Genomic DNA, 27,345 nt, shown 5'->3' with positions numbered 1-27,345 from the left:
GACATTTGGAAGGAATGGAACTAAAGTTTTAGTATGGATCACTTGGTGATGTTCTAGTTTGTTTTGTGTGATATTGGTTTTGTTTAATTCTGCTTTAACTAGCCTCCACTTTAAATTCCTGGTTGAAGGGGCATCTTAATAGGGAAGCACCATGAGTCGGCACAATGAACCCTGCCATCAGTTACTGCACAGATTATCTCTAAGATGTGGATATTGCGAAGAGAAGTAATGATTGCCTCCTGGTGCCAAATCCAGCTGGGGGAGAAAAATGAAGGAGGAGGCAGGGGGGATGTACAGGATTGTGAGGGGGAAAGCCTGCCAAGTCTGCCTCTTACCTACAAGGCCCCACGATAGGGAAAATAATTTGCAGATTTTCCTTAAATTGGGTAGTCTTTATGCTCCAAGTGTCTGGAAGAAACTGAGTTTCTGTTGATTCTTTTTTGTTCGGGGGGGGGGGGTGGTCACACCCGGCAATGCACAGGGGTTACAACTGGATCATGCACTCAGGAATTATTTCTGGCAATGCTCGGGGGACCATATGGGATGCTGGGAAACAAACCCGGGTTGGCTGCGTGCAAGGCAAATACCCTACCTGCTGTGCTATGAAGAAAGACTAACGACAAAAAAGGCCAGATTGCTGGGTTGTGGGCAATGGATCCGCCCTTACCACTCTGTGATCAGCTGACAGATTTGGTGCTGACATCCCAGACATCAGGCACATGCAAAAAATATGCATGTGTCCATGGGCACAGGCCCAGACATACACTCAGACCTGTGGGTACACATTCATGTGACTCACGGCTGACCTGAGTCAGCACTGGCCCATTTCCATTCCGGAAGACTTGGTTCAATAACATGAAACTCCCCAATTGAGTTGTATTTTGTGTCATATTCTGATGCTTGCTCACTTACTGAACTGCTAGCCAGGTGAACTTCTTTTTTCCCCCGAGAAAGCAATACACCGTTGACAAATTTCATATAAATTAGCATCATCATTACATTGAAGGTTGACATTTTTTGAGTTCCATGTTTTTCTGTTCTTCACAATCCATCTCCTATTTGTCAGAGCTATACACTCGAGTTGCAGAATACTAAGGAGAAGAAAAATAAGACACTTTCTCAAGGGAATGTTTCCCAATAATGAGAGTCAGTGGGAATCTCAGCCCAGCTACTGTGCTATAGTGAATAATAAAAGAAAAAAATCAAAGTGTCAAATAATTTTTTTAAGTTTCCATTTTCTCATGCAGTACAATCAGTGGACTATGAATGACTGATTTATCAGACCATCAGCAAATGTCCTTGTATCACAAACAGGGAAAAATAAGTAGAGATAGAGCTTTCTTATTGAAGCGTCCATGTTTATATTGAAAAACAAGCATTGTGTTATTTTGTAGTGCAATATTTTGAAAAGAAAATTTAAATAAAATTTCTTAAAATATAAGACATACAAGATCCTGAGATGACCTATCCAATCCTTATTCATCCTCTCCTTCTCCTCTTCTTATATTTCTTTCTCTTCTCTTTTCCCCCCATTTCCTCTCTACTTCTCCACCTTCTCTATGGCCAGCAAATTCAAATTAAGCAGAGTTGTAAATGATATTATACTACAGGGGTAAAGTCTCAGGGACCAATTGGTCATGGATAGCAGTAGAGTAGAAGCTTCCTTGGGCTCTTCTGTAGAGATGAATTATCTGTGTATACCTGAGCCATTAGACCCAATAGTACGTAAAGGTAGGACCCAAACCACGACAATTAAATTTAAAGGTGTTTTTGTCAAAGTACCAGGTTGGACAGTGAGACAGAACCTGAAGTTATCGGTGGAGAGATGGGTCATGGATTGTGGAGTTGGAGGTGGGAACGGTGTATATCTGAAACCCGTGTAAATAACTTTGTGAAACATGATGTCTAACTAAAAAATTAAAACAATGAGGACAAAACTGTTCCAACATTCTCAGTAATTTGAACTTGCACAAATTCTACACTTTCTCGGCCTCACATCCTCATTTATAAAATGGGACCATTCCTATTTGCTTGTGAAAGTCAGACAAATCCATGCATGTAATCAATTTAGCACATGGGTGGGCACATGCTAAGCAGTCAGGCCACTACAGTTTATATTGCTCCCTGGACTGACAACTCTACACAGAGAACATTGGATAATAAATACTGCATCACTTCTAAGCCTTTGCGATAATTCTAGACCTAACACATTCTTGTGTTCCAGCCACAGATCTCAGAAGAAAACAAAGCATTCTTGAGAAAGCCCATATCGAAGAATTTGTTTCATTTTTAGACAGAATCTGACAGAAACAATAAGCAAAAAAAGGAACTTTACAACTCATAAAATGAATTAAAAATTTGGCAGTCGAGACATTTCTAGTACTGCAAGTAAAATCTTTCATGGTGAAGTGTTTGATTTTCCATCAGCCCAGCCCAGAATTCTCTGAATTAGAAGAGTTGTGTGAAAAATATTACACAGAAATAGTAACCAAGAGTACTCAATAGACACATTCAAAGGAACAGGGAGAAAGGTTGATGAGTAACATATAATTTTTCTGAACTGCTCAGATACAAGATGAGAAGGTCCCAGGGCTGCATCACTGACTGGGCAGTGCCTACATATGGGTGACCCACTGCCAGCTGCTTCACCCTGGCTGGCACTCCCTAAGGGAGTCATGTGGGTAATGGTGTCCTTTTGCTAAGGAATGTTTGTTTTGTTCTAAGGAATGTTCTCCTTCCATCATATGTAAATTCTTCTTTATTTTTGACAGCAGAGGTGAACCTATTTTATATTACATACCAAGTTCATATTCTTTCACTGCAGGAAATTAATCACTCCTTCATCTGTGTCCCAGAGACTCCATACCAATTCCTGATGATTGTCTTCCTGGATGAGAAAAGGATAGGGACTGTTTATTTTTACCCTGTTTCTGAGTTCCCTAGTGCTTGACTGTCTGCAGAATAAAAGAATTGCTGGACGAGAGATAGGAGAAACAAACAGTATGTCAGAGGACGTTGGATTCCAAGTATGTCCTCGGTCAGATCCTTAATTCTACATGGGTTTGGGAGAGCTACTTAATTAGTTCCCTCCCTGTAGGTGAAGACAGTGGGATTGGTAAACCTCCCAATGATTTTCAAGACATCCCATTAACATGTCTATTTCCCTTATATTCCATTTAAAAGAAGCAACTGTATCAGACTTAGGTCTTCTACAAATAGAAAATTTCCTAGTAATAAAAAATTTGGATCCTACTATAAACTTCATTTTGAAACATTTCTGATATTTTTATTTTTTTCTGATATCTTTAAAAAGCAAGGATATCATGTGAAATCTACCTTTGGTCCTTAATAAAAAAACTACAGTAATTCTACTTGCATTTTATAAATTCCGTTGCCTTATTTTCATAAATTGTTCAGTAACACAGTCTTGTTAATAAGCATGAAGTATTTATCTGCTCAAATAATTGCTTTACACTGCAATTGTGTTCCTCAAGAAATTTGCATGTTGGGGCTGGAGCAATAGCACAGTGGGTAGGGCGTTTGACTTGCACAAAGATGACCCGGGTTCGATTCCCAGCATCTCATATGGCCCCCTGAGCACTGCTAGGAGTAATTTCTGAGTGCATGAGCCAGGAGTAATCCCCCGTGCATTGCATTTTGAGTGTGACTCACAAAAAAAATTCTAATGTAGAAAACTAAGTGAACTGAAACTTACATTATCCTCACATCTGACATCGAAGTAATAAACTTGCCTGATTTTGAACACTAAAAAGTGAAGTGATAATCATCATTTAATTCTTCACTATTACTCTCAGTTTTTTTTCTCTAAATCACAAAATTCCGTGGGTCATTAACCCAAATTCTCTTTGTTTGAGTAACTATGAAAAGTTGAAATGCTAAGAGTTCTGTGATTTCAAGAGCAGTTTCTTAAACTTAGAGTTCTCTAACATGTTTTCATGCTTACTGCTTTACCTGTGAACTCTCCGTTGCATTCACAACACATCAGCCAGATTGCTGTTAGGGGCTGTGGGATTCCAGCCTGGCAGAGAAGCCATTTCTACTCCAGTTAGCAATTTAGCTATCTGTCTTCCCATCGGCAAACATTACCTTGTGCTTCAGTTATTAACTGTGGTCTAATGCTTCCTAACTCTCGTAATAAAGTTCATTCTGACTGCATTCTAGGAAGGGAAGGGAATACTTGGCTGCTCTTCATTTGGCCAGTTTTCTAAATTGGAATCTAAGCTAATCGGTTCAGCCCTTGCTTCCTTCTCCCTTGCTGGTTCTTTATCTAGAGCCATAAATTAGCATTCGCTTAGTTCTATGGTCCCCTGAGAGGCTAATTTCTCCTCTCTGAAGTTTTTGTAGATCTAAAGTGTTTGGCCATTAAGTAATATATACTGGCTTAGAGAGTTTTAGCTTTTTCCCTCCCTGGTTAGACTCATGTTCTGCATACAAATGGATGCTAAGGGCAGCGGCTTGATTCATCACCTCAAATATAAATTCAGGATCCAAATGTCCTTTTGCCCTAGTGTCTCTACATAAATAATTCTGCTATGTCTTCATTGAAAATTAAACTAGGTTTCCATGCTTGGGTCTCTGCTTTGAATGTCAAGGTTATTAAACACGCTATTAAGTTCAAATCTGTTTTTCCCCTCATTAGAGTGGCAATGAAAGACTGGTGTAGTAATTCACTTAAGTAACTATTCCTAATATTTAAATAATGTTTGGGGGATCTTTAGGCGGATTTGAAAATGATCTCTTTTTTTTCCTCTCTCTCTCTCTCCCTCCCTAGATATCATCTTGCTACTATCCTTTTTTTTCTTCTTTTATTTTTTACATTTAAATTGATTTGCAAAATTTTTGGTAAAATGACTTCCATTTGGGTTTTGTACTCAAGTCAAAACTTGTACAGATGAATCAATGTCCAAAATATTTTACATAATATACTGGTGAAATTGTCCCAGAAATGGAATCAGGAAATCTAGATGTCGGCCTTAATCAATCAGAAGCTGGGTTTCGTTCTCATTAGATGCTGTGTATTTCAAAGAGGAGACACCCAGACTTCTCTGACTGAATCACCTTCTGCTAAGAGTCTCAGGTCACCTACAGGCTTGTGGAGAGTCAAGGCTCTTTCTGTGTGAGGATTAGAAAGCTATTTGCCTTGTTCACACTCATTATCTCATGATCAGACAGTGGAGGCTGGATCACAGAACAGCAGGCCGGCAGTGTAACATGACTACATCATAATTCTCACATGTGGAGGAATATGGATATGGATTTCTGAATTTTTATCTTAATTTCTCACATGTGAAGAAGAGATTCAGTCTTGGCATTGCACTGTGAACCTCCCTCATCTGCTGCCCAGTGAATGGCTGAATATTACAGTAACAACCACAAAATCACAACTCTCCAACCTCTTGGAAAAGATGCTAAAGAAAATGTCTAGCTTTGTGATTTGTGAACCATCTCGAGTCTGCGAGACCCTTCTCCCCAGCTGAGCAAGGTGGAAATTCCACTTCAGACTGCTGGTCCCGAACACAGGGCCTCTCTCTTCCTGCCTTGATACTAGGGACTTGCTTCCTGGGAGAAATAGGACTTCGACCTTCTATTCCTCTTCCAGGGTATCTGATGTTGAGGCTAAGTGTCCTGTGAACTGCAAATGAGAGTGGCTTAAATCCCGACCTCTTATGCAGTCAGTTTCTAGATTGAACCTACATACATGGACACCTTTTGGGGTCCTGAGGAATCTTTCAAAATGCACAAAGGACCTAAGACAAAAGTTTAAGAAATGTTGACTTAACCTCTCCTGAAATTTAGAAAACTTGAGTTCTGTGCAAAATTTTTTAACATTAAGCATGTCAACTGGCCACAGCTGGAAACACAAAAACACAAATAGATGTGATTTATCAAAAGGGAGTTTCAATATTCTACATACTTTGTTAAATATTGATCATCAGTCAATAGAATTTAGAGTTATAGATTCGGGAACCAGGTCTGACTTTAACATGCTTTAATATTTGAGACACAGTCTTCTTTGAACTTCAGTTTCCTTTTAAATTACAAGAAAGCTAAATTCATAGACTCCTTTTAACTGTCAAGTACTAATGAAATTATTATTTCTCATTGGCATAGCCTTGAAAATTAATATTGCTAGATTTTTTCTCAACTTCCATGTAACTCTCAGTTAATAATATTAATTTCCTTGTTCTGACTTACTCTTTAATTACTATTCATTGATCCCAAATTTAATACATATAATGAAGCTGAAATTTCCAGCTCTATATTCAACAAATTATTTTAGAATATAATTCAGCTTTTACAAAGGTCATTGTAACCATATCTGGGATATAATTGTTGTCACTGAAAAAGGAAAGATTCATATTTATTTAGAAAACAGTGACTCACTCAGTTTTTGTCATAGCTATTCATAACAGACTAGGCCCTTCAAAATCCATTGAAGGAACTATCTTTTATTCATGTGAAAATTAAAATCTAGATTTTTCAGAGAAATAAGAACACTGCAAGATTATAGAAGTAGCACTGTAGCACTGTCGTAGCACTGTCATCCCGTTGTTCATCGATTTTGCTCAAGCGGGAACCAGTAATGTCTCCATTGTGAGACTTGTTACTGTTTTTGGCATATCGAATACGCCACAGGGAGCTTGCCAGGCTCTGCCGTGCAGCAGGATACTCTGGGTAGCTTGCTGGGCTCTCCGAGAGGGTTGGAGGAATCAAACTCAGCCACATGCAAGGCAAACACCCTACCCGCTGTGCTATCGTTCCAGTCCATTATAGAAGTAATACTAGAAAATCTATGGTTTGAATATTTTTCATTGAGTTGATGCTTATTTAAATGTGGCCATAAGGTGTGCCATAGTCAACTTTGTTTCAATCCACAGCACCCCATGTGTTTCTGCTGATCCAGAAGAGTGATCCCTGAGCACAGAGCCAGGTGTAAGCCCCGAGCACTGCCAAGTGTGACTTCAAAAAAAAATAACAATAAATAGATAAATAGTGCTTGTGGGTATGTACACAGACACCACAACTTCTTGATATTGTTGCAAAGAACTTGATAGTCTATAACTGAGAATAGATATTAGAGAAGTAGACTACGATGTGGGTAATGGTGAAATTTTAACCAACTACATTCTTTTCTTTTTTCTTTTTTCTTTTTGGCCACAGCTAACTGTGCTCAGGACTGACTTCTGGTTCTCTGCTCAGGAATTCTCCTGAGTGGGGTTCAGGGAATCATGTGGAGTGATGAGGGGTGACCCTGAGCCAGCCCCTGGCAAAATCCGTGTCTTACCTGCTATACAATCACTGTCCCCATCAACAGTCATTTGTGTTGCTGAGAATTAAGTACTAAAATAAAAATATGTTGAAATGATAACTCGCAGAGATTCACCCATCAAGATTCTTAGATGATACATTAATAAAACATGATCTATTGGCTCACTGAAGGGACTGGGTGAAACTTGTAATTTTTCTGATTAATCACTTAGAAAACTCGCTGGTTTGTATTTATTGTCATATTAACTACCAATCTTTTAAAGTTTTAAGTAGAGTCATTTATTTGGGTTATCACTGTCAACAAAAAAAATGCTAGAGGTTTTTGATATTCAACTTTTTAATAGTATTGTGACGGCCAGGGGCGGGAGCGATAGCACAGCGGGTAGAGCGTTTGCCTTGCATGTGGCTGACCCGGGTTAGATTCCTCCGAATCTGGGTTTGAGTCCTCTGTCCCTCTCAGAGAGCCTGGCAAGCTACCGAGAGTATCCTGCCTGCAAGGCAGAACCTGCCAAACCCCCTGTGGCATATTTGTTATGCCAAAAACAGTGACCACAGTGCTATGACAGTGACAGGGCCAGAGCAATACTACAGGTAGGTAGGGGCACTCTACTTCCACTGACCCCAGGTTTGAGCCTCAGCATCACAAATATTCCCCCAAGTCCTGCCAGGAATGTTTCTTGAGCAGAGCCCTGGACACTACCAAGTGAGGCACTCAGGACAAAAACACGCACACACAAAAATAACACAAAAAATGAAATAGCATGCCCATTAGCATTTTGGCAACCTCCAAAATCATGCTCCGGAGACCCTTGTGTCCTCTCCAAGTAACTCTTGGCCAATGTGGGTTATACAACACAAGGGCCTAGAGGACCTAAAGACCCCTTGCTGCACAGTCCTGGGGTACTGGAGATCCCCAGGCCAGCGGTGGTGCTTGGGGCCTTCCTCATCATGTTTGGCTGTACTTGGAGTGATATGCAGGGGACGAGGGGTCTAGGGGATCAAAGGAGAACTAGCCAGATGCCAGGTATGGGCTTGAATCCTATACTATCCCTTGGCCCAAAATTAGCATTGCTGAGGCTTCAATATGCCCCAACTTCAGAAATTGGTTTAGGGCTGGAGCAATAGCACAGCGGGGAGGGTGTTTACCTTGCAAGTGGTCAAGCCTGGTTCAATTCCCAGCATCCCATATGGTCCCCCAAGCACTGCCAGGAGCAATTTCTGAGTGCAGAGCCAGGAGTAACCTCTGTGCATCGCCAGGCGTGACCCCCCCCAAAAAAAAGGCAAAAAAAAAGAAAAAGACATCAGTTTAAAGTCTTTCTTACATTTTCATCCTGGTTATAAGGTCTAGAAGGCTTATTCCTGCTAGAATCTTGCTGTTCTCCCATGCACTTTGATAAACAACAAGAGGTCACAATGGTTTTTAGACACGGGCTCTGACTGCGTCACAATGGGCTAAATCCACAAAGTGTACCTGGATGCAAATCCCAAGTGAGACCATGCCACTGTGTGGAACTCGCCCGAACCCGGAACTATCAGCCTGGCCCCAGCAGCAGCAGCTGAGAGGAAGAACAGGGCTCTGAAGGGAAGTCTTTCTGGGGTGTCACATCCTGTGGCTCTTCCCCAGTGGGCAGGAGGAGGTAGGAGCTGCCCAAACATCCAGTGGCTGATGAAAACTGCAGTGCAGTGTCAGTGAGTCTCCCAAAAGGACATGAGGAGAAAATCAGGAAATGCCAGAGGAGCAAGCATGACACAGTGACCACCACTAGAAATACAGATGGGTGTGCAGACTCTGACTTAGTCTGGGAGTTCTCTGGGGGCCTGATCTGTCCCTGCTCGGTCCAAAGCTCTGCTTGGACGTTTAGGAGTAGCACTTCCTGGGACTTCACTCGGGGCCAAGGAAAGGATCGTTACATGCAAGTTGAGGAGTGTGGGAAGAACTGTTCTGTGCTTTAGGAAAGGGGTCCAGTGGGATGGCTGTGTCGGGAGGACCGTGTCTGTCTCCCTTCAGGGGACTTTGCACCTACGGTGCAGTGCCCTCCATAGCTCCCAACTCCAGAGCCACTGAGATGCTCGAGCCCCAGAACTTGCACGTGGTCCCCCAGGAAAGGCAGCACCCACCTAGCCCTGTCTGTCCCGTAATTGTCCGTCTGTGCAGATGGTCTCACTTCCCTGCTCAGCCTTACCACCTGCCCCTCGGCAGGTCTGTTCTTTCTGAATCCAGGTCAGACTCACTTGCTCATGCCCGTAGTTGTGTTTCCCTTCATGCTTTCAATCAAGTGGTAATCTTCCTGCCGTCCACGCCTTGAGCAAGCTTTGCATCCCTCTAAGGAGGCACAGCATACTGAAGACAAGCACCGCCAATAAGGCACAAGTCAGCCATGAGTCCCTGTGAGTGCGTATTAGCCCACATTGCCCCTGCAATAAGGTAAGTACCAGGAAACCTTTTATTATTTGGGGAAAACTCTTTTTTTTAAGAATTTTATTTTATTGAATCACCATGTGGAAAACTACAATGCTTTCAGGTTTAAGTCTCAGTTATACAATGCTGAAACAACCATCCCTTCACCAGTGCCCATATCCCACCACTAAAAAAAAAAACACACACACACACAGTACACTTCCCATCCCACACCCCCCGCACCCCTCCACCTTGTAACTGATAAATTTCACTTTACTTTCTATTTACTTTGGTTACATTCAATATTTCAACACAAAACTCACTTTTATTATTAAGAGTACCACACTAGAGTCAGACCTATTGTGAAGAGATATGAGGAGGTTTTTGGATTTCTGTACTTTAGCAACCAAGTAAGTCCAGGGAGATTTCTTCCAGGTATTGGATCATTGCAAGCTTGTAAACCCCATCTGTGGTCGTCATAATATGGCGGTCACCATGGCCTTCACTCTGGCAAGGAAGAGGCGAGAGAGAGAAATACCTTTCCCCTCCTGGGCGGGCATGGGGCCGCGTCTTAGTTCTCAGTCTGGAGACATTCTGCGAGGAGCTGCCCATGCCAAAAAATTTAGCTGGTGTCTGGAGTCACGCTCGTACAGCTATGGAGAGGCCGCACACACGTTCGGCCTCTGGGATCACATCTTGACCGCAGGGGGGGCTGGTGCCACCCCTGAGGGAAACTCTTAAACCTGGAGAATGTTGGAGCTGGTGTTCGTGGCCGTATGGAATCCCCAGACAGATACAAGAAGCAAACCTACCTGTGCCGGCGTTGAGACGCACCATTAAGAGCTACAGATGCACTTTGTGTCATTACATCCTCCTCCTCATCCCCAGGCTGATGAACTGATGAGTACCAAACACATCAATAAAAAGTTCTCCTCAAATCAGAGAGTTCTACATCTTAAAACCTGCCCCTGAGTGTCACATTGTCTGTGAAAGTCACCGAAAGTCAGTTTCCTTCATAGATAGTCCCAGAGGCACTGTTGGCTATCAACGGGTTGGTTTGTTTTATTTTATTTATTTTTGTTTGGTTTGGAGGCTATACCCTGTTGTTCTCAGGGCTAATTCTTGTTAGTGCTCAGGGGACCAAAGATGGTGTTGGGGGTCAAACCTGGGTCATCCACATGCAAGGCAAGTGCTCTACCTGCTGTACTAGCTCACCAAACTGGCTTTCAGCTTTTGCTACTTTACTTAGTGGGTTTAAAAATTCTGATGTGACGTCCACTGACCTCTCACACTATCCCCATACTCAGGAAGACAGTAGTCTAAATATGCTCCGAGTTATTTCTCCTCTGTTAGGCTTCAATTCAGCGGGTTATTACTGCTTAATGCGGCTTAGTTTTAGGGCCCCAGTAGATAGGATCTCACGTTTAGGTAACCAGGGCCTAGTGAGGAGAGTAGAAAAGCCACTTATCAACAAAAAATGTAGGCTTCATTCGTTCCCCGGAGGCTGTGATGGGGGCTGTCCTGAACATTCATCTTCCTCCATGAATAAGTCCAATCTCCGTATCCCCCTCGCCCTGGAAGCATGAATATACTCCACCTGGCCAGCGGGGCTGCCTCTTTGGGAGAGGTGAAGAAGGGTACTTTAACTTGATTGGTAAAGATGAATTTTAGGACTTCATCCCCTGCTTCATAAATCTTTCAGCGAATCTCATTGGAACTTTGATATAATAGTGTAGTTGGACACCAATAAATCCAGTCCTCAAAGGAAGGAGTATGAAAAATTTCTAAAATGAGATACTGTGCTTTTCCAGGCTTGTTTGGCTTTTAGATCAAAGTTAAAACACGAACTTTTTTTGTGTAAATCCTTTTTTTCATAATCCTGTCTGCTGGTGCAATTTTAAAATAGACTAATTGGTTTGGTACAGAGTAACCCAAACAGCGCCCAACCTTATTAAACTGGTGGCAATTAACTAGGTGACATCCTATTTAGCTTTCTAAGTTATGCTTCACAATGCAGCTTCAAATTTACATATAATTATGCAAGTGGATATCTAAGTCTGTAGTAGGAAATAAGAAAAATTTGGGTTACATTCATGTTTTACAATTTATTACCAGCGTGAGTCGAAGAGAATTCATATTCCTTCTGAGCGTTTGTTTTCTCAAGTGAGTCTAGTCAAAGTGTGATTATTTGAAAACAATTTTTCTCTCTCATCTTAGCACAGTTGGCTCTTTGAGCTAGACAGTTGGTGAGGAAGAGGACCTGGGCATTGCAGGACAACCAGTAGCACCTCAGACCTCTACTGAACAGATGCCAGTTGTATTCCCCATAGTTACAGCAATTAAAAGATTCTAGATGTTGGCAAATGATTCTTGCAATGGCACTGAAACGAAGGGCCTATGGACATACCTCTGGCACTTGTGCAAGGACTCCTCAGCAAAGGAAAGATCCGATGGTCGGCTATGCACCATTCATGCCAGGTTTGAATAAGGCTCAGAGTCAAAGATTAGACAAGGGTGAAGAGATAGAGAAAGAAAGTCTCTTCCACCAATCCAGTAGTGTATTAACTGCTGGGCCACTAAAGTATGTCTATGATGCAAGGTGGAATTTAAGTACCATGTGAGATCTTCACAACGCCAAGAGAGTTCAAAGGTATAAATATTTACACGTAGCTGGGACAAGACAGAAAAGGTTCGCTGCAGTTCAGGGCACAGTGGAGAACCGTGCCAGGCTCAGAGGCTGGTGCTCGTTAAGTCCCTTTCTCCCTGGGTTGAAGGACTGTCGTGTTCCACAGACCACAGACACAGTACCTTTAATCTATTACAGTTTCTAATCTAAACTAATGGGCTAAAGGCTATTTTAGAGCATGGAACAGGTTAATTTGAAATAGATCGCTTAAGTTAAATGTATTCTTTTCTTTTATTGATTGAGGCATTGTGATTTACAACATTATTAACGACGTTTCCTGTGTCCAATTCCAACACCACACCCACCACCCACCGCAAGGATTGCAATGCCCCTCCCTTGCAGCCCTTCACCCCTAAAATACACGGTCATTTACAAATAAAGTAGCCAGAGTTCCTACTTCTAGAACAGATTCTTCCTCCTCCCCTTGTACTTAGCAGCCCTTTACAGAACTACCTCTCCCCACACTCTATATGGTTTTAGATGGAGCGAATCAGTCACCTGAGTTCCAGGGGCAGATATATATTATCTCAAACATATTCTCCAACCCCCAGACTGTGGTGTGAGCTTTTCTACTCATTTGCCGGCTTGAGAGCTATACCTGGTGGTACTCAGAGCTTACTCCTGGCTTTGTGCTCATGGATCATTCCTGGCAGGCTCAGAGGATCATCTGAGGCAATGAGGAATGAACTCAGAATGGCCGTGTACAAGGCAACTTCATTATCTACTGAATTGTCTCTCCTGCCCTTGTGGTAGAAATGGGAAGAACATGTAAGCTTGAAGGAGGAGTTAACTAGAGAGGGTCCCGTGGTGCTTACCACAAGCTTAAGGGGATATTACTGTCTTTCCCTAGGAGCTAGGATATGTCTAGAGGACTTTCCTTGGAATAAGACAAACAGGATGGAAAGTAGAGGTAAGACAAAAGGAAAACCCCTCTCCATGGTCTACGATGATGGCATACACGATTCTACATCACCTGCTGGGAGCTGTTCCATAAACTGCTGCATGAAATAAGATAAAAATATTTATTTTCTGTGATGATATCGCACATGAAATAATAGATTTCCATTCTGGTTTGAGCTGGGTTTTGTAGCTTGCAACGGAAAGAGTTCCAATTGTTGGATTATAGTTCCAAGTATTTTAGGTTTAACTTTGGTTTGCCCTTTCTTCTCCCTCTGGGAGCATAGATTATTGAGTTACTCTCAACACAGTGCTCCTGAGGCACACCAACTCCATCAGGCACTCCCAATCCTCTGTGTTTATCTTTAATCCCTCCTTTGTGCTCTTCTTCCCCTATCTGTTAATTACTTATATCCCCAAATCAGATTCTGAAACCTGTAAAGTCAAGTTCTTCTGAGGGCTCTGGATTTTGTATATGTAAGTGAAGTGACTGAACAAGGACCCTGCTGGGCTTAGGAAAGACTAACCTGGCCTGAGGACTGTGATCTGGGATGTATAGGAAGATGTCCCCAAGAAGAGCCACCTTTAAGCTTAACACATTAAGCCTACTGTGTCCATACAAAAGAACTAAAAATATTATCAAGAAGGAAGTTTAAATTTCAAATGTTTAAATGAATTACTAGTTAAGGAAAGGAGAAAGCAATACCCCCTTCAATGAAATTCTTCCCTTGGGTGGATCTCAAGTACTGAATCGTTAGATGAGATTTTGTCTTTGGGTGAATCTCCTAGAAGAACTTCCCCTGAAAGAATGCTTTCCATCGGGTCATTGTTTATGATAATGCTCAACCACACCTATGTGTAATTGCTACCCCCAACCCTTCATGATTTCTCTATAACTAATGCTGTGAGACTTGAATAAATGATCACTGACTACCAAACAGCCTGTGGCCTTGTTCCTTCACCAGTCAGTGGGATGGTGATTTGACCCCAAACACACCAAGGGGGTACTCTGGTCACCATAAGGCAGTGACACCCCGGAACAGAGACACCAATTTATAAATATCCTCATTACACTCGACATCTGTGAAACAGATCACTTTTCAATACAATAAAACACCACATTTGTGACAGAAAGTGAATGGTGCCTGTGACCGACCCCTCTGTGAATCTCTGTTAAAATCAAGTACACATGCCAATTGCAGATGAAAGGGTGAAAATTAAATATATCAGGCAATAGATTTGTCAAACATCAAAGATCACGTTTGGCAAAGTTCTTGCAATTCCAGCCCTCCTAATATCACACAGTTTAAGAATTGTTTTCCTGGGGTTGCTTCTTTTTCACTACTCAGTTCAGTTAATACATTTATATGATGTCGCTACATTCTGCATGCTAATGGCAGGGCACTGGAGTTGAATGGCCACATTAGTACTTTCTCCACTTTTTTCATTTAGATTCTTCACAGGAAAAACAATCCCAGGCCTTTTAGGAACTGATTTATCATCCTTTCTAACATGTCAATAGGTTATCCTTGCTAGAAAGGGTCTTTCGATTCTTCCTAGCATTTGAATCTAAATTAAGTCTAATAGCTTCTCTTGGCGATAAGCTGCAAACAGGTTTGCTACAAGTCTGCAGAACAAGGACAATAGATGTGGTATTTTGGACAACATCCTTTATTTTTCCAAGCTGGCATTACATGGTAAAGCCAAAAAAAAAAAGATGCAGAATTTCAATCTGTGCATAAAAGGATGTAAGATCTCAATCTGTGCCCACCCCCCACCCCTGCATGAATGCAAAGGGTTCCATCCTGTGGTCAGCCAACCAGTTATGGAACTTACTGTTTTCTGAGTTTTGTACTAAGAGATGGCGAGATAGGAAAGGAAGAAAAATTGTAGAACACACAGTCCTCAGGGATGTTGGAAGTCCCTGGAAGAGCAGAATTTCAGAGGCAATTTTCCATTTCGATCACCCAATTAATTGCAGTTTATTAGTGCTGTGTCTGAAAGCTAGCGCTAGTAACTGGTGAGCATATCAAACAACAGAAAAACTGACTTCTTTAGTCTCAGAAGGAGAAATGGGAAATGTCTAGATTTGGGGACTTCAAATGCTACAATGTAGTCAGACTGAAGAGTATGAGTGCACGTGGCCAGGGAGATGCTACAGCAGTAAGGCTCTTGTTTCTCATGTGCCTGATCCCCCAAGATCCCACATGATCCCTCAGAACCACCAGGAGGGATCACTGAGATCTCTGAGCACAGAGCAAGGAAGGAGTAAGCTCTGGACACTACATAACACACACATATACACAAGTATAAAATATATACATATATATGAGTGATATATATGTGTGAGTGGTTCCATATTTCCCCCTCCCTCTATTTCTAATATCCTTATTTTCATTTCTTTATTCATAGAATTTATAAGGTTACTAAATATTCATAGCACGGTAGACACTGTATGAAGCTCTGGAGAAAAGGGTAAGATTCTACTCAGAAAATTACTCTAGGGGTCTGAAATAGTACAGGGGTTAGACAATTGCTCTGCATGATGTAGCCAACTTCAGCTCAATCCCTGGTACCTCTTTTGGTCCATCAAGTACCACAATGTTTGACGCTTGAGCACAGAGCCTAGACTGAGCCTTGAACACTAATGAGTGTGGTGCCTGCTGCATTTTATTCTATTTTATTCCGGGTATGAAGCCAAGAATGGAGCCCTTTGTCTCCCAGGAAAACTCAAGAGTACCTGTGTTGACCCACCAAGACTTGGTCTCTTCCAGAAGTCCGTGGGCATGCGGGAAGGAATCACCCCTCACACCATTCTGGTCTCCCCACTAAGAATCCAACCTCTATTTCTTTTTTTTTTTTTAATTTTTTATTGAGTCACCATGTGGAAAGTTACAAAGTTTTCAGGTTTAAATCTCAGTTATACAATGCTCGAATACCCATCCCTTCACCAGTGCTCATATTCCACCACCAAGAATCCCAGTATAGCTCCACCCCGCCCCCCCCACACCCCTAACCCCCCACACCCCTAGCCCCCCCACCCTCAGCCCCCGCCCCCGCCTGTGTAACTAATAAATTTCACTTTACTTTCACTTTGATTGCATACAATATTTCAACAAAACTCACTATTATTGTTTGGAGAGTCTCTCCCCTAAAGTCAGACCTGCTGAAAAGGAAGCATTAGATAATTTGTTTTCCATTGCTGCAACCTCTATTTCTTTAAAAATCTCCAAAAGCTGTAGAAGGCATAATCAGAAGCATAAGTCTAATATTTTACCATTCCAGACTACAGGTGAATGTGAAAAAACAGTGAATTTTCAAAGAGCATTACCGTACTTGTCATTTAAAAAAAAAATTGTGTTCCAGGATACTTTCATGAGGCTGATATGCCCATTTCCTGGAGGGCGAGCCCCCAGGTGCGAAGGGGCAGTGATACATAACTTTAATGCCTTTGCAAACATCTGCTGCGGGTGAACGGATGCTCCGTCCTGTCCAGGGCCCTGCAGTCTCACATGGCAGTCATCAGTCACACAGGTGAATTCCGTGAATTTAAAGGAAATAAACCTGATTTCCCCAGACTCACTGGCCCCATGTCAAGCCCATGGACAGGAGACAGACACCTGTGCCGTGTATCTCAGACACCAGAGCTGCAGAGTTGGAGGTGCGGGCAGTGCCTGCGATTCATCTGTTTGGCCTCTCGGGTGTTGGATGATATTTGTACTCTTCAAGGACATTAAACCTAGCGAGCCTGAGTGGTTATTATGAGTGAGGCAGGCTTGCGAGCCATTTCCAGTTGCGACTTGTTTGAGACTGGACATGTTTTTGATCCAATTCAGCAGATGAAGTAACTGAAGCTTAGATTGTATTTCTCAAAAGAGGATGGTGGTGGCCATAAAATGTATTCATGTACAAAAAAAGGAGGGGAGGTGGCTGATGCTTCCACCGTGCCCTGTACGTAAACACCTGCTGTAATTTCAGACAGAATCAGTCGGAGGATTGAGACTGCCATCAGATTAACCGTGTCCCTGGCAGGGTCACACACTACGGGCTCCACTGTTCCTGTCCTGATTTCTAGAGTTTCTTGAGATATTATAAAGCTTTTCCCACAAAAGGTTTCCATAGTTAATTAAGCTTGAGAAAGACAAGATGATACAAGTACGTAGAAACCTGAGGACTTTAGTGAGCCTGCAACATGTGAATGTGGCCTAAGAACGTCGCAGTCTGGGGGTGTGGGGGTGAAAATGACAGTGACCCCTAAACGTTCTTGCCCAGAAAGGTCCCCCCTTCGCTTTTGAGTGGGAACACTTGCTGGGTTCGTATTTTCCACAGGGCCTAGAGGTCAGCGAGGACAGTGCAGGCTCTGCTCTCCTCACACGCCCTCATCACAGGCTTTGATGGCTTTTATGAATACAGAAATTTGCTCAGTGCTAACACAGTTGCTGGCATTCCCAGTTTAATTTGGGGCGTCATTAATAATCAGGCCTGTGTCTAGCTGCAGAGGGGCAGTGCTCAGTCACCTAGATTCATGCTTCTGTAGCATGAACAAGCGCCCGTCAGAATGCCAGTTAGGAGTCAGGCCGCACAGACATCCTGCAGGAGGAAGGGGCATCGGGCTCTCTAGAGCAGAGGTTTACAGCATCATTGGGTCTATCATACCCTCCTCAGAAATGAAATTACACACCAGTACCCCGGAAATTCACCTGCTAGAAATGTATAGACAGAAGCTGCCTCCCAACCCATACATGGGTCCGTTGCCCACGCCAACCTCGGGAAGCACGCTCTATGCGTGACTAATATGGTTTGCCCATGAACCATATGTACAATATGAAGACTTTATTTTCAATAATAGAAAGACTTTATTTTCAATAATAGAAATAGAAATTATTTTCAATAATAGAAATAGAAATAGAAGACTTTATTTTCAATAATAGAAAGACTTTATTTTCAATATTAGAAATAGAGGCCAGAGAGGTAGTAAATTTTATATGAATTGGAAAGGGCAGGGGGCACCCTATAATATGAATTTTATAATATGAATTTTATATGAATTGGGAAAGGGCAGGGGGCACCCTATAATAGGTCTATATTTGCATATGGCTGACCCAGGTTTGATCCCTTGAATCACAGATGGTCTCCCTGAGTACCACCAGGAGTGATCCCTGAGCACAGAACCTAGAGTAAGCCTGGAGCACCACTAGGTCTGGACCAATTTTTTTTTAATTTAAAAAGAGGTCCTGGAGAGATAGTACAGCAGAGATAGTACAACTCGCCTTGCATGTTGTCAACACAGATTCAGTTCCTAGCTATCCATATGGTCCCCTAAGCCCCACCAGGAGTGCACCCTGAGCCAGAGCCAGGAGTAAGCCCTGAGCACTGCTGGGTATGGCCCCCAAACAAAAAACAAACAAGACTAACAAACTAAAAGAAAATAGATGTGAGCAAACTAGGTGCGATCCATGAGTCACATCTGTCCTAGCACAAATTCTGTGTGGGCCACAAGCTCAAATATATGTTTCCATTTTCAAGTAGCTCAAAAATGTCTAAATCGGAATTCAATCATGTGATACAGGAACTTCACATTTCAGAGTCCATAAGTAAGGTTTTGCTGGGACACAGCCAGGCCTACTCTTTGACTTATTGTCTGTGGATTTTTGTGCTGTAATAGCGGAGTTAAGTAGCTGCTACACAGACTACAGGACTGAAATATTTACTATCTGATCCTAGCGGGAAATAGCTCACCAACTCCCGGCTTTGCACTGAAGCTCTAGAGATAACCAATGTTGAAATTTTAGACTGCCTTAGCCAAGTCGAATGATGCTGACCACATACATAGATTTTCTGTACCTCAAACCTCTCTTCTTGAACAGGGTATAGTACAGGAATGTGTTGATGGGGCTGTCATAGAATTGAATATGTCCATAGATCTATGTTTATAGGCATATCTGATTTTATGATTCTATGAACCAGATATACATGAACCATTGAGTTTAAAAACAATGCCAACATATGTTGGGTTCTCCAGCAACTGTTAACAATATTCATGTACACACATGCATATGTATGTGGTATGCAAGTATAATCTCAATCGATACTAATTTACATATTTATTATGCATTTTTTCTTATATGTTGTGCATATTATAATAAATATATTTCCCACAGTGTGATACCTAAAATATTATATTTGTAAGTATCGATATACTGAAAATGAAACTCACTCATAGGACCAGCTCTCGTTGAAAGCACACTAGAACTGCACTGCATTGATACTGAAAGTGGCAGGTAGCTGGAACTCCAGAGCTGGACACCTTTGCCTTCTCACACTGGAAAGCATCGTTTCCCCAGTTGAGTATGATGATAATGGAAGCTAAGTGTCTACGTTTCACAATCGGGACAGTCCCTCCAGCCGTTGTTTTAGGGCCACATGTAACGGTGTTAGTGGGTTCGCTCCTGGTGGTGTTCTTCAGGTGGCCCGGAGTTCCAAGCTGCCTTAGCCAAGCCGAGTGATGACGGCCATGCACATAGCGTTCCTGTATCTCAAGCCTCTCTTCTTAGACAGGGTATAGTACAGAAATGGGTTCATGAGACTGTCATCACTGATCATTGATCACTGTCATCTCATTGCTCATCGATTTGCTCGAGCAGGCACCAGTAACATCTCTCATTGTAAGACTTATTGCTACTGTTTTTGGCATATCCAATATGCACAGGTAGCTTGCCAGGCTCTCCGAGAGGAATTGAACACGGGTCGGCCGCATGAAAGGCGAACGCCCAACCGCTGTGTTATCGCTCCAGCCCATGAGACTGTCATATAATTGAATATGTTGTAGATCTATGTTTATATGCATATATGATTCTATGATTCTGTGAATCAGATATTCATGAACCATTGAGTTTAAAAACAATGCCAACATACATTAGGTTTTCCAGCAACTGTTAACTGTATTCATGTACACACACACATGTGTTTGAATATTCACCTAACACCACTCTTCTACACCACGCATGTACCCAAGACCCTTGACCCTGTCCTCATCACTTTCCATCTGCTTCTTTTTGCTTCATTTCATCTCTGTCCTTCTTCCTTTATTCTGAGCTCAAGGATAATTGAATTATCCCCCCATTAATAACTTTGTCCTTCTGTCCAGTTATTTTACACTTCAGTTAAGTGAGATCAACCTTCTTCTGGCTTACTTCAGCTTAACATGATATACTTCAGTCCCAACTAAGTTGCCAGGAATTGCATGATTTTGTCATTCTTTATTTCTACATAGAGTTCCATTGTGTGTGTTTATATATATTATCAATGCATCTCTTGATAATCTATTCATCTGTCATTGGACACCTAGATTGATTCCACACATATCTTAGCTAATATACTCAGTTCTGCAATGAATAATGGCTTTCAATGTCATTTTGAATGAATGTTTTCATGCCATGGGGATAGATATCTAGAAGTGAAATTGCTGGGTTGCATGGCAGTTCAATTCTTGCTTTTATGAGAAACCTTCATACTGTTTCCCACAGGGGTTGAACTAGATGACATTCCCACCAGTGGTGGATGAGGATTCCTTTTTCACCACATCCTGCCAATACAGATTGCTCCCAGTAATTTTTATATGTGCCATTATCACAAGTATGAGATGATATCTCATTGTCTTCTTGATTTGAATTTCCCTAATGATAAGTGATGATGAGCATTTTTTTATGTGACTATTGGTGATCCACCTGTCTTCCTTTGAGGAGTCTGTTCATTTGCTCTCCCCATTTTTGGATAGTGTTTTTGGATTTTTTGTTGATATTTTGAGAGTACATTATAAATCCTTCATATCAATCATTTACTTATGTATTGAGTGCAAATATTTTCTCCTATCACTTACCCTCTTTTTGTTTAAGCTTGTGTTTCTTTTGCTATAAAGAAACTCTTTAATTTGATGTGGTCCCATTTGTTTAATTTTAATTCTGTTTCTTTTTTTCCCCCAATGGCACCATATCATTCAAGGCCCCTTTGAGGTCCAAATCTTGGTGTGTTATACTTATATATCCTCAATGTGCTTTATAGATTCTGGTCTGATCTTAAGGTCTTTAATCTACTTTGAATAAACTTTTTGTGTAAGGTATGAAAATAAGTTGAGCATCATTTTTTTCTTCTTGTGTGGTTATCTAGTTTTTCCAGCACTACTTGTTGAGGAGGCAATCTTTATTTTACCTATCAAATAAAGCACCTTTGTTGAAAATTAGTTCCTCATAGATGTGGAATTTGGTACTTATGAACCCCCTGGCCAGAGACTCTCTCTTTATTCCACTACCATGCTGTCTTGAATACTATTGCCCTGTAGTACACTTCTAAATTAGGGAATGAGATACCTCCCAGTTTCTTATTTTTTAGTTTGACTTTGGCTATTCTAGATCTCTTCTGATTTCATACAAACTTTTTTATTTACAGTTCTCAGTTCTTGAAAAATGTCACTTGAATTTGGATGGGATTGCTTTGATCTATATAATAATTTAGAAAGAATGGTTATTTTGACAATATTGATTCTTCTGATACATGAATATGGAATATTTTCCTATTTCTGAAGGTCTTCTTATGCTTCTAAAATAATTTAAATTTTTCATTGTATGGATTTCTTATGGGTTATTGGTTATTACTTACTGATTAAGAAAACAATAGGTCAAGAAGTGCTAACTCTTATCAACATTTATGTGACAAATAAAGGGTCAACAAAGTTCATTAAGCTTCTGTTTCTAAACTTAGAAAAACTTACTGACAGAAACAAAATAATAGTGAGAGACGTCAGCCTACACTTTTGCCACTAGTCAGGTCAGCCTGGTAGAATATCAGTAAATACACGAGAGTCTTAAATGAGGAATTAGAAGAACTTGGATTGTTATATGTATAGGGCTTTCCACCCCAAACCTAAACACACATTCTTCTCTACTTCACATGAAAAGTTACCCAGGACAGACTACATACTATGTCATAATTTAAATATACATAAATTTACAAATGCGGAAATCATACAATGTACTGTCTCAGATCACAATACTAAGAAAGAAGAAATTCACCACAAAAATAAGATGGGGAAAACTTACAACACTTGGAAGCTGAACAAACACCGCTCAATATCAATTGAATTAAAGGAGAAATCAAGGAAGAGACAGAAAGATTCCTTGAAACTAATGACAATACAGGCGCTTAAGGAATACAGCAAAAGGTGAGCTGAAATGGGAATCCGTACCACTGCATGCCTACATCAGGAAAGAAGGAAAAGTCCAGATCAACAACCTAAACACACATCACAAAAATTGGAAGGTGAAACAACCAACGAATCCAAAAAGTAGTAGAAAGAAGGAAATAAAAACTAGAGTTTAAATCACTTATGCAAAACCCAAGAAAGCAATTCATGCATGGCTACCTTGTGGAGCTATGTTGGATCAAAAAGGCCCTAATTCCCCGGAAATTAAATGAAGAAGATTATGCTGAAGGCTACACCTGCCTTCACTACTGGGGCGACATAGCCACAAAAGGATTTGCAGAGTCAGGAAGACCAGCTACGAGCCTGAGCTTTCTCGCCTAATTATCCATTCTCAAAGTGAGAAGTCAAAGGTCGAGAGATGGACATCTTTCTGCTGGGGAGGGATCAGAGAAGACAGATTCCACACTGCAGACACACTATTGCACAGCACAGACCTTTCTAGCACACCTGTACGTAGCTTATAAATACCACTTGTTATAAATATCACCTGTACCACTTGTCATCCCGTTGTTCATCTCTTTGCTCCAGCAGGCACCAGTAGCATCTCCGTTCATCCCTGTCACGTGCTACTGTAGCCCAATGGCGTCTGCTCACTCCAAGAACACGAAGAGCCTCAAACTATTTGTTCAGGGTGTTGACAAAGAAGTCTGATAGGTGGGCGGCCAGGTGTTCTTTTGACATCCCGTGGAATCCACTCGGCAATAGCTCTAGTCCAGCGGTAGTCTCCAACTCGCATTACGTGTCAGGCCCATCTGGTTTTCGCCACCGTGGCAAAGGGTCCCTGATTCTTGATTGTTGCAGAGATTGGAACTCTGGATTCCTTCTCTCACTTGAGTGAAACGTGATATTCCAACCACAGTTATTTCAATTCTTCTTTGGGAGACCGAATAGCCCAGGTCTCTGAGGCGTATGTTAGTGCAGGAAGAATGGTGGAGTCGAAAAGCTGTGCCTGGAGCTCGAGGTTCTTTCTCCTCTTAACCATTTTTTCGATGCTCTAGAAGGTGTTCCACGCTGCTCTCTTCCTTCTGCGTAGCTCAGGAGCCAGATCGTTCGTCATGAGTTCTCGACCCAGGTACACATAACTGCTGCATTCATAGATGTTCATTCCATTGAGAGCAAATGGAATGTCAGGAACTAGTCCGTTTCTCATGAACATTGTCTTCGTGAGCTTCAGCTGCAGTCCGACCTTTCCACACTTACAGTCGAAGTCATCCAGCATTCGTGCCACTTGGCTAATGTTCGGTGTTATGAGAACGATGTCATCAGTGGAGCAGAGGTGGTGTAGTTGCCGACTGTCTATCTTCACTCCCATTCCTTCCCATTCCAGTTATCGCATGATATTCTCAAGGGTGGCACTGAAGAGTTTCGGTGAAATGGTATCACCCTGCCAAACCTCTCTCTTTACGTCCATGATCACTTCCTTGTAGAATGGTGAGATCCTGGTGGTGAATCCATAATACAGTTCGCAGAGGATCTTGATGTACTGAGTTTGAACGCCCTGTTTGGCTAGGGCTTCAATGACCACTTCAGTCTCAACAGAATCAAAGGCCTTTAAATCAATGAATGTTAGACAAAGCAGCATCTTGAACTCTTGTGAAACCTCAATGAGCTTGGTCACTGGGTATATATGGTTGATTGTGCTGAATCCTTTCAGATTGTAAATATATAATATATATTTTATATATTATAATATATCATAAATTATACATTATAAATTATAAATAAATTATAAATATAGAGAGCTTAGTCATTCCAGGTGATCAAACCACCTGATATTCCATACCTTCTTGATAGATTTGTGGACAGGTCTACAAGATATTTGATGTCGGGCCTGAGAGATAATAGGGCACGTAAGGTGCTTGCCTTACACGCAGCTTCCCTAGGGACTGACATCTCCTATGGTCCTCTGAGATGCTCCAGGAATGATCCCTGAACCCCAAGTCAGGAGTAAGCCCTAAGCATCATTGGTATGACCCCCAAACAAAACAACTAAACAAGAGCGTTTGATGTTGAACCTTTATCAGAAATAAGGGTCCAAACCCCGGGATGCCGGGACTGGTGAGGTTGAGGACGGGCACTTGGTACCAGGATTGAACTCAGAGTCTTTCAGCGCCTCAGGTCTCATGAATAACTCTGCTTCTTTCACAGTGAAATTATTTTTGTGATTTGTTGCCCAGGAATGAATTATATAAAAATAGGAGACTTTCTACTCTGAAAAAAAAAAGTTTTAAGTTGAACTAAATATTTCTCCCCAGACAAATGTCCAAATATAGTTGAGCGAATGCAGAGACATCTGAAAAATACAAAACACGTTTGCTGAAAATGAAAAGTATATTCCACCCACCTGACTTTTTATCCAGGTGAATAAACAGAGCATAGCAGGCTTATAAAATGTCCTTGGAGTGAAAGTACCTACTTGAAATATATGGAGACCATAAAATAGGGAAAAAAGTGTTTTCAAGGCATACGCACATAGCTGTGTGTGATAAACAAATGATCGTTACCCCGTGCAAAATGATGGCAATATTTGATATGCTAAATGCATCAGAGGTGACAGAAATTATGCTGGTTGGCATTATGCAGTTCCTAGGAAAGTGTTGGGTGACAAGGTACTTCACACCTTTAATTATGCTCCCTGACTCCAAGCTGTAACTGTGGGCTCCGCCAGAGCAGCCTGCAGGGTGAGGCCATCACCAGATGGCCAGTGTGTGTCCTGGGTGAGCTGGCCGCTGCTCAGAGAATGGAAGGATGCTGATAAAGCACTCCGAGGAAGAGTGCATCCATCTCTTTCTCATAAGAAAGCAAATGAGGCTCTGAAGCTAGCACGCATCTTCGGCGTTCTTGTGCGCACCCCTGCCACAGTGCAAGAGGAAGAGGGTGGTCTCTCCTAAGACGGAGGCTCACAGGCTACCCCTGGATCACAGTCCTGGAGGCTCCTGCCTCCTGTTCATGGACCCTCAAGCAGTGGTGCCTCGTTTTGCCTGGCATTTATCACCAGAAATTATCATGCTTGGACAACTTAATAGCCTCTTAGCCCCATTGTTCCGTGGCAAGTAATGAAATTAGATTAGTGCAGCTCAGTTTAGTGAGTGGGGACTTTATGATTCTCTTACGTTTGGGGAAATAAATGTTTATGAAGCTCCTCGTACAGCCCACGAGCATGCAGCCAGTGTCCTTAATAGTGCCCATCTGCGCCTCTGTTGCAGGGGTTGGAGGCGGCCTCTCCTCCGCAGCCCCCAGCTGGCAGATAGCAGATGCAGAGAGAAGGACCAAAGCATCATTTTGCCCATTATGCCAGGCCAGAATTTGGGGGCAGTAGGTAGAATGCTCCTTTCGTAGAGGGCAGTTTGGCACTGCCATTACCTGCAGTACACTAAGGGCTTGTTAAATTTTATCTGGCAAGGAGGAGAATGGAAAAGGGGCAAAAAAAATTAGCTCTACTGAATTGTTATGAGGAAAGGGCCTGTGGCAGCATTTTTGGGGCAATTTGGGTTAAAAGTTGCTCTTTACATCATCTCTCTCTCTTTCTCTTTCTCTGTCTCTGTCTCTGTCTCTGTCTCTGTTCTCTCTCTCTCTCTCTCTCTCTCTCTCTCTCTCTCTCTCTCTCTCTCTCTCTCTCTCTCTCTCTCTCTCCAGGATCTTCCTGGAAGCTCAATGAAGAATCAAAGAGCTGTTACTTTAATGGGGTCCAAAGGTAGCAGCTTCTGTTCAGTGGGAATAATGATTCTGCAATTAGTATGGATCTATTTGTCCTATGGATAAAACTTCTGGATTAGTATAAAGGCCAACTAAATGGACAGATGTTAGAGAGACAGTTTTGATTCAGATTTTCTCAAAGATACACGAGCTGGTAGATTTCTGGTGAAAGTAGAAATAATCCACATGAAGTTGGTGGGAGGGTGGCTGTTGGAAAGAGTGTATGATTTCTGTAAGTCTCTTCAGCACAAGGCTGTATTTCATGTTAAAACATCAATTCCAGGCCAGAGATATAGCTCACAAAACTGATCCAGATTCAATCCCCAGCACTACATCTGGTCCTTCAAGCACCAGCAAGAGTGATTCCTGAGTACAGAGCCAGGAGTAACCTTTGAGCATCACCAGATGTGTCTACAACACACCAAAAGCAAAATTTTTTAAAAAAATATCAGTTCCTCCTTGGGGCTGGAGTGATAGCATAGCGGGTAGGGCATTTGCCTTGTATGAGGCCAACCCAGGTTCAAATCCCAGCATCCCATATGGTCCCCTGAGCACTGCCAGGAGTAATTCCTGAGTGCAGAGCCAGGAGTAACCCCTGAGCATCGTCGGGTGTGACCCAAAAAGAAAAAAAAATCAGTTCCTCTCTATGACTTCACACTCACACACACACACACCCTAATAGATTGAAATACTCTTTAAAATTGGGACATGGCAAAGACAAAGACTGAATTATGTGGACTGGGAATATTTTAGTAAACTAGAAAAGTGCTGATGAATTTGGACTTAAATTTCATTCAATGGATATGAAATTACAAGCATTCCTGCATAGTCTAAAATCTAATAAGACCCTCTTGGCCAATTGATACGGTTATAGTACATCGAGGTACAGTAGTGTGACAGATTGGGATAGGGATTTGATATATGTGTGAAGAATGTAGCTGTAATATCTCTTACCTGTCTATAAAGTGATCTCCTCTGTACTCATGTCTGTATCTTTTTCTCTATGTACTAGCTCTCTGATCCACCTCTGCCTATGTCCACAGTTTCTATTCAGATGTTCCCCGTGCACATGTACAGATCCAGATTGCTAAAAAGAGGTGAGTGCAATGGAGCGAGCAC

The sequence above is a fragment of the Sorex araneus genome, chromosome 4, assembly GCF_027595985.1.
Source record: "Sorex araneus isolate mSorAra2 chromosome 4, mSorAra2.pri, whole genome shotgun sequence".
NCBI classification, from domain to species: domain Eukaryota; kingdom Metazoa; phylum Chordata; class Mammalia; order Eulipotyphla; family Soricidae; genus Sorex; species Sorex araneus.
The sequence above is the reverse complement of the archived record's forward strand: the minus strand, read 5'-3'. Positions refer to the sequence as shown.